A 9,911-nucleotide genomic window follows, 5' to 3' on the forward strand; every position below is an offset into this window, starting at 1 on the left:
TGGGCCTTGTTGTATGACTCTCGGTTTGAAAATTTTCAGGGAAAGCTACGTACACGTTGGCTTGGACCATATGAAGTAGATGATGTCTTTCCAAACGGAACGGTAAGGCTTGTAACAATTGATGATGCTAAAACACCTCTACTAGTCAATGGCCATAGGCTCCGTTTATATAAGCGCCCTGTTTCTAAAGAGGATTTCAAGACTGCTTGCATGACTGATATTCATTATCTTTTTCTAGGGGAGTCTTCTGCTCCTCACAGCACTTAATTTTCTGCACTATATTTTTAGTACTAGATTAGATTTAGCACTAATAATCCCTGTCAAGGATTGGCATATTACAATTGAATTTTGCAGATTCTGGAAAAGCAATAAGGAGGACAGATTCATCATGAGAAGATCTGAAGCTTTAAATCAAGAAGCTTCTTCCCATCATTTTACCCTCTTTCCTAGACCAATATCCCTCCATACCCACATTACTTCTATCATTCCCACCACTCCTGAAATATCCTCCTTCAGTCAGTATTTCCCACCCCTTACTGCTGAAATAATCCCTTATCATTCACAGACCTAAGTCAGTTATCCCAGTTCTCTGATTTTTCCCGTTGCTGAAACACCTGTTTCAGCAACGTAACGCCAGCTTTTTCCGTTGCTAAAACACCTGTTTCAGCAACATATCATTGATTTCCCCCGTTGTTGAAACACCTGCTTCAGCAATGTATCGTTCATTTTTTAGTTGCTCAAACACCAGTCTCAGCAACTTGTTATCAAAGCAGTATCTCTCTTTGCTATCATATAAGCTTTCTGGTTCTTCACGATTATACTCCAGATCCTTTTGGTGATAATTATTGGGCATATACCAGATTCAATTACACCTTCGTTCTAAAAATCCACAGACCCTTCTATGATCATTAAAGCTATTGCAACCGACACTTCGAATTATTAAATCAAAGGTAAAGTATAAGGTATAAGGTTTTAATGTAATTCGGTTAAATCATATTAAAGAGAGGATTTCATTTCATAATGATTGCATATCTCTACACGTCCAATCATTATTACACCATACGTAGGGGGGGGATTTCCAAAAATGGAATAATTATTTCGCATGAACCAAGCTGCCACCTGTTATCATATCCATTTCTGTCGTCATTTAGACTATGCAGCCTCTGTTGCAACAACTAGTGCGATCAGGGTCTGAGAGTACTGTATTGCTGCCTCTGCGGAAAACTCAAAGCTACAGCCATGGGAGGGTCGGCCATTAGAAATGAGCCCGGCTCCATAAGTCTTCTTCAGTTCTTTCCTGAAGTGTATCAGATCTTCCAACAAGCGGGATGGACAGTATATTTTGAAAGGTTGGGGGAATTCAACCCGGAACAAGTATTAGAGTTTGCACAAAACCTTGAAGACAATTTTTCAGTGGTCCAAGGGGTTCGCATTTCAGTGACAGAGGATGACATAGTTCAGGTATCAGGGTTGCCAGCTGAGGGCATTCGCTGGTTTAGCAGGAAGCAGGTCGTTCTCAACGCACAGCAAGAATTCCTGCGCCCAGACGAGCAAGTGGAACCCAGAGGCCGCGGGGTTAGTCTGCACTCACTTCCTCAACCATGGCCATCAGTGGCAGAGTTCATCAAACACTACTTAACATGTGAGGGGCATTATCAGGTAGTGTACAATCACGATTTTGTTTTGATGAATCATTTGAGGAATGGATGACTGATTAATATCCCTTATTATCTGCTTGGTTGTATTAAAAACATGTCTTATTATTGTAAACGAGCCAAATCTCCAATGTCATCCCTTACCCATCACCGTTTATGCCAGCTGCTAATACAGAGGGGTTTTGCTCAGCAAAATTCCCCTCTGCAGGCCCTACCGGAAGTTCCCTAACCACCCGAAATTCCTCTGCAAACGCCTGAAATTTCCCAGCCGGCCGAAATTCCTCTGCAAACATCTGAAATTCCCCAGCCGGCCGAAATTCCTCTGCAACCACCCGAAAATCCCCAGGATATTCCGGAAATCCCTCAGCAGGACCAAACGCCCCAACCATCTGAAAGTCCTCATGACATTCCAGAGATTCCTCATGAAGAGCAACAGGAGGAAATCCCGCATTCCCCAGTCAACCCAACCCCGAGCTCGCCTCATTTAGTAGAGCCAACTGCCTCTACTATTCCTGTCCCTAGTGACGACTCTCTAACACCCCCTTCTTCACCCGTTAAGAAAAAGAGGAAAACCTCAGCAGTCACAGGCTCCAGACCACGGACAAGGTCCACATCCCAAATTCTTACCCCTCCGGAAAACCCTGTCCCCAGGAAAAAGCCCTCCCTTTCAAAGAAAAGGAAGGGCAGCGATTTTGCTGCCTTCCTATCAAAAAGAAAGAGGACAAAGACTGTTGAGACAAAATCCACTTCCATTTTCCCTAACCCTGCCACTATTCTACTAAAACCTTTATCCCCATCCCAAACTTCCCAACCTGTCTCGTCCGAAGGCACTGTCACACAAGAACCAGTGCCTCGGGATAATATGACATTGTTTATGGGTCAAGAAGTGACTGCTCCACAAGAACCAGTCACTTGCCCAGTGACTGAAACACAAGAACCAGTCACTGAAGCAAAAGAATACACCAAGCAGGACAATAGTGGGAAATGCCCAGTGACTGCTCCACAAGAACCAGTCACTGAGGCACAGGAATTTACCAAGCAGGACGATAGTGAGAAATGCCCAGTGACTGCTCCACAAGAACCAGTCACTGAAACACAGGAATTTACCAAGCAGGATGATAGTGGGAAATGCCCAGCGACTGAAACACAAGAACCAGTCACTGAGGCGCAGGAATCCATTTCTAGCCCGGTGGATGAAACACAAGAACCACCCACTGTGGTATCAGAACTAGTCACTGAGGCACAAGAGTCCATGTCTAGCCCGGTGGATGAAACACAAGAACCACCCACTGTGGTATCAGAACTAGTCACTGAGGAACAAGAATCCATTCCTGGCCCGGTGGATGAAACACAAGGACCACCCACTGTGGTATCAGAACTAGTCACTGGAGAACAAGAATCCATTCCTGGCCCGGTGGATGAAACACAAGAACCACCCACTGTGGTGCAACAACCAGCTACCACTGTGCATCAACAAAATATTCCAACAGAAACAATCAGCATACAAGGTCCACATACGATGACATCTCTACTGCAGGAAAATGAGTTCCTGAAGTCTGAATTAGAAGCTTACAGAGCTGAATTAGCCATGGCTCGAGAGGCTTTTGAAAAAGAACTCAATCTCCATACATTAGCACATGTAGCCTCAATGCAAAACAGGGAGCCATGTATGGAATATATGTGCAAGGAGTGTGGCACCATTTATCAGAATGCAGGCTATGAAGTAGTTGAAATTCCACTCCCTGAAACAATTAGGATAGATGGAATACAAGAGGAATGCCCTACTGCTCCACAAGAACCAGTAGGACCCCCTATGATGCAAGAAGAAGAAGAAATCAAACCAGAGATATCTCATCCTTTGTGGACTGATGCAGCTATCCCGACAGAAGAAACACTGCCCCAACACACTACTACTGATGCAGCTATCCCGACAGAAGAAACACTGCCCCAGCACACTACTTCTGATGTAGCTATTCCGACAGAAGAAACACTGCCCCAACACACTACTTCTGATGTAGCCATACAGACAGAGGAAATAGTGTCCCAAATCACTACTTCTGTCAAAAAGACACAGACTCTGCCATGGGACCCATTGGAACAACTGAACAGATGGAAGAAGCAATATGCTGAAGAACAAGATATAATATTACGACAGCATAAGTTGCAATGGCAGAGCTATGTATATACTAACTGGGATAGCTGGGAACAAATACTGCAAGAGCACAGGGAATATAAGAAGGAAGCCAGACAGTCTAAGGAACGGATAGCCTTGATGTTTTCATTGGTGCGGAAGTTGATGGTTACACGTAAACCCTCTGTAAATTACTCTCTCTTTCTTACTGAACGACTAGTTTATTTTCAATTAAAATCAATAGCAAATGGCAGACCACATGAATTAATGACTTCAGAGAAATTTGTTGAGACCTTTAAGGAGGCCCCTGAAAGTGACCAGCATCTGTTGTGCGAACTCTACCTTCATAATGAGGCCATTCCTGAAGATAGGAGAGTTAATCTTATTCCAATTGCAGGCGATATACAAATTAGGGCATTTGCTTCATTTTTGTCTAATCGGCTCACTTGGCAGACTGCGTTCACTGCTAGCAGTCATAATGAGGAGAATAAACTCCTGTGGATTAGACCAGAGCCTGTAGGCCCGGCCATGTTTATAGCACAGTATTATGAATTCTTGCAGAAGCCAGGAATGAACGAGCACATACAGCAATTACAGGATTCAATCCTTTTTAAATGTCAAGAGCACATTAGAATGAAGGGTCCTGCTGCATTGAAGGCCAATGATATCTTTTGGCAGCAGTCATGTAAGGAAAGACAGGATTATCATCCTTTTAACCGTCTCAATCTTCAAGCTACATTGTCCAGGGTCCCTAAGTATATTGATTGCATTCAACATTGTGGAGTAAACTGGATTGGGTATCATTTCCGTTTTCCAATCTTATGGCTGCCTTCAGACAAATATCAAGGTCATTATCAGTTGACTGACAGAGAGGAAGCCTCGGCATGGCAACAGTTGCAGACCAACAGCGGATTCCGAGCTCCTACAGACGCCACCTTCTCCAGCTACTGCTTGAGTAATTTGCATTGCCAGTCCCAGTACTCAGACTCTGATTCAGACGAGGGGTTGCCTAAGGACATGCAACATTTTTAGCTGGGGGGGATGTTAGGACTCCACTATGTACCATTTTTGCTATATATTTTGACATCACTTTACTCTTAAAACCATGAACCTCAATGTCTTTTTCATTCACTTTATCCCAAGGTATATAGAAACCTCTTCTTTATTATATGGTTAATCTGTCTTACATTTAATTCCACAATACTCTTATATTTTATCATTTATTGAAGTGCATTGTTGCTAACACAAGTCAAAGATCGCAGATAAGTTATATGCCTTGTTGGGAACGAGCGGCCGTTGCTATATATTTTGACATCACTTTACTCTTAAAACCATGAACCTCAATGTCTTTTTCATTCACTTTATCCCAAGGTATATAGAAACCTCTTCTTTATTATATGGTTAATCTGTCTTACATTTAATTCCACAATACTCTTATATTTTATCATTTATTGAAGTGCATTGTTGCTAACACAAGTCAAAGATCGCAGATAAGTTATATGCCTTGTTGGGAACGAGCGGCCGTTGCTGAAACAGCTGACTCCATTGCTGAAACAGCCGACTCCGTTGCTGAAACAGCTGGTCCCGTTGCTAAAACAGCTAACTTAGTTGCTGAAACAGCCGTCAAGCACGCAAATCCCGTTATGCGTAATTTGCGATTCTGGAAGAACTTTTTGTGGATAATAGCAGCAGCCCGAAGATACGGTTACCTGGATTATCTTGAAGATAGCACTTCTGTTGTCTCGGTTGTAACAGTATCTCTTTTTAAAAGAACAGAATAGTCCTGTTTTGAACAGAATCGAGATATTCGCTCTCATGTAAATTGTAAATGATGTCTCCTCTTTAAAAAGAGGAGACATCATCATTAGAGGGGGATTGAATTGTAAGTCACAGAACAGTATTGTGTGAAAACAGGAGCTAGTCTCCTTCTGTAATGTATCAGTTCCTTGACAGATGAATAAAGACTTCTTTTGAGCGTTCCAGTTTAATTCTTTCTCCTGGGGAATCTTGTGAGAAGGAAAGGGCCCGCCTTCCTCACAAGATTCACCCCTTTGGTTCCTGTAGTTGTTTATTTCCTTATGTGTTTGCACTTTCTTTAATTCTGTTGCTGAAACACTAGTTACATGGTTTGCAATACTCTGTTTCTTAGCGCTACACGTATTGAATGCACGAGTGGATGATGTTGAGAGCATGTGCTGAAGATCCCTGCATAAAGGGATAGGGTCTTGCTCCCATTGATTGCTCTCCTTTGCCTGCAGTGTGATTAGAAGCAAGAGAACAAGTGTTGAAGGTTCCTGTTCTTGGGAATAGGGTCTTGATCTCTTGAGATTACTTTTCTTACAGTGTGACTAAGTGCCAGGCAGCAGGTGCTGAAGTTCCCCACCAGGGAATAGGGTCCTGTTCCTGCTATGGTTGAATTATTTCTTTCCTTATAGATTGATTTTCCTTTGCTGTAACAGAGAAATCGTTTTTGCTATAATTTAATTAACTTCAGCTTTAATTAAGTAGAGTGTGAATTGATAGATTGATGAATTTAACAGATGTGTGTCTTTCTTTCACTACAAAATTGATCTTGCTTTTGAAATTGAGCATATCCAGTGCGCTATTACCTTTGGAATAAAAAGACCTTCTCGGGTTGACAATTTATGTGGAGCTCGAATTGTGAAAGCAATTAGAGCGACCAACATCAACCATGCCCATAATAGAATTATGATGCCTTAATTTCCTCAAAAGACCTATAATGAAATCCATGGAAATGACCTCCCATTTCCATTCTCGAATTTCTATAGGTTCTATTAACCCACATGGATGCTTACACTACACCTTGGCCTGCTGAAAATCTAAACATCTAGCCACCAAGTTTGCCACATCCTTCTTCAGATTCGATCAATAGTAGAACTTTCTTACCACTTTAAACATATTCTAATATCGTAGATGACCCAAGTATGGCTTGGGGTGAAACTGCCTCAAGATAATATTCTTAAGCTCATTGCAATTCGGTACAAAGATCCTATCTCTAAATCTCAAAAAGCCATCTGTCGTGACATGATAGTCTGCATCCTAATCACCTATACCTATACTTGTACATATACATGCATTGGTACATATACCTGTTCTCTGTTGTAATTTGTGCATGATCTCCATGTATTTGACATCCCACTATCCTGCCTACAAAATCCTATCATGTAACTCTCTCCCATAAGATGGGAGTTCATAGCTACTATATGATTTACCCGTACCTTCCTACTAAGAGCATCTACAACCATGCTATCCTTCCCTTCGGTGTATCTGATCTTGAAATCGAACTCACTAAGGGTAGCCAACAAGCTAGCTTACCTGCAATTCAGATTCAACTGATCAAATAAATATATCAACCCAAAGTGTGATCTCTAATCAATGTAAACCTCCTATCCAAAAGATAGTGTCTCCACATCTTCAATGCATGTATAATTGCTGCTAGCTCAAGATCTTGTGCTGGATAGTTCGGGTCATTCTCATTTAGTTTCTGAGACTCATAGAACACTACCTACCCTTCTTGCATGGGAACTCCACCAAGTCCTTTCTTGCAAGAATTTATACATACTACGTACCCCGTGTCTAGATCCACAATCTTTAGCACTGATGAATGTGTCAACAACTACTTAAGTGGCTAAAATATAGCCTCACATTCTTCTATCCATTCAAACTTCTTACCTTTTTGTTCTAATGATGTGATAGGATATGAAATGCGTGACATGTTCCTGATGAACCTCCTATAGTAACCTTCCAATCCCATAAATGATCTCAACTCATAAACATTATTAGGAGTTTCCCACTCCATGATGACCCTTATCTTCTTTGGATCCACTGTTATGCCATCCTTGGAGGCAACATGCCTCAAGTAATGTATCTCATTCTGAAAGAAACTACACTTTATAAGTTTAGCATATAACTGATTTTTTCTTAGTAATTTCAACATTTATGCTAAATTCTTGGCATGTTCTTCCTCATTCTTAGAATATACTAGTATGTCATCAATGGATAGAATAACAAACTTGTCCAGATAAGGATGCAACAGATTATTCATCAAGCACATAAATGTAGTTGGAGCACTAGCCAAACATAATGGAACAACAATAAACTCATAATTCCCATACCTAGCCCTAAACACAGTCTTGAAGATATCCTCTTCTTTGATGCATATCTGATGGTATCTTGACCTCAATTCTATCTTAGAGAACATTGTTGCTCCCTTCAAATTATCAAACAAAACATTGATCCTCAGTAAAGGGTACGTATTCTTGATAGTTACCTTGTTCGGTTTCCTATAGTCAATGCATAATATAAGAGTACCATTTTTCTTCTTCCTGAACAGTACGAGCGCACCCCAAGGTGGTACACTCAACCTAATGTACCCCTTGTCCAACATTTCTTTCAATTGCAACTTTAACCCAACCAACTCAGGTGTGCTCATCTTGTAAGGTGATTTTGTTCTTGGGGCTTCCTGTGGAACCAACTCAATGAAAATTTCTATCTCCTTGTGAGGTGGAAAATTTGTAAAGTCCTAAGGAAATACATGATGAAACTACTACAATACTAGGTATCTTCTCAACACATCGTCATCCTCAACCTCCTTACCCTTGTCACTAGAAATGTGTATTGCAAACATCACACAACTCCTTTTGCAACTACTCTTAGCTTGCATAGTAGTAACCATCCTCGTTGATGTAGGCTTCCTCTTCGCTTGCAAAGTCCTCTTTTCCCCACTATAATCCATACACTCAATGGAATTTTTGAAGCAATCCACTTTGGTTCTGTGAAGATATAGCCAATCAATACCTAAAAGTGTACTATACGAACCCAATGGGAGTACATTCAAATGCGTTGTTGTATGCATGACATTTAACATAAATGGACAAGCTCCTACCCAATGGTGAACTCGCTTCTTCGTACCTATAGCCAACTGCACCAACCAAGATTATGCATGCACTTATTTTCTCAAACCACACTTATCCACCAGGTTAGGATTAATATAACTATAGTTAGATCTAGGATCAATCAAAATAGAAACAACTTGATCACAAAGTTTACTATCCTTCTCAATGATCGATGCCTAATGATCTACCTGCCTTTTGTCCACAACTGAATAGATATGAGGAATGCTATGACCAACATAAAAAATTGTATGTGTCTCCTGAGCACTGTAGATTTGGGGTCTACCACCACTCTCATACCACAGACATTCCGTCTTACGATCATCCTTACCACATCTCCAACATCAACGTGCTTCTCTCAATGTCACTTCTCAACTATATTGAATCTCTTGTAAGGAACTGTATTTCCCTTCTCACTGTCACCTTGAGGTCTTCCTCTCTTTGGTCGCAATTTTCCTTTAGCTTTGTCAATTATTTTCAAGTCATGCTTATGCTCATCTTTGCGCTTGGACTTCTCATAACAATGCTTCAAATTTTGGACTATCTCCTCCAAAGATCTAGGCTCATTAGACTGAATCCAGTCTATATATGCAAATAGCAGTCCACTGATGAATCTCTAAGCCTTGACCTTCTCGTCCCTAAGGTAAGGCACATATCTCTACAAATCCAAAAACCTGCTAGTATACTCATCATCTGTCATAGAACCCATCCACAACTCATAAAACTCCTTAGCTCTATCATCATAGTATCTCCATGACAAGTAAATCTTCATGAAGAGCCTTTCAAATGCATTGCAAGTCAAATCCTCCTCATGTATACCTTTAACATTATTCACATCTTCCCACCAAATATCTGCTTTACCTTTGAGACTGAAAGTGCCTGTCTTTGCTTTCATGTCTTTTGAATAATCATGCAATCAAAAGAATTTCTTCATACCAAGCAACCACGCCTCTACATCTTATGATTTCATCATCTCTCCATTAAATCTAGGAGGCTTCAATTTCTTAAACTCATCCAACAAGTATCCCTTATCACTCCTCCAGTAAGGATGATAACTATGAAGATCATGATGCTTATCAAAACTAGAACTGGAATAGTACATGTGTCTAACACCTTTCCTATCCAGAGTGTCCAGCAACCTGCCATCTCTGATCGTGTCATATCTATCTAACCTATGTCTACTATGAGACCTACTTCCATATGGCCCATTAC

Source organism: Pinus tabuliformis, chromosome 6 (genome assembly GCF_031772625.1).
Source record: "Pinus tabuliformis cultivar Carrire ecotype Pingquan chromosome 6, CPIR1, whole genome shotgun sequence".
NCBI classification, from domain to species: domain Eukaryota; kingdom Viridiplantae; phylum Streptophyta; class Pinopsida; order Pinales; family Pinaceae; genus Pinus; species Pinus tabuliformis.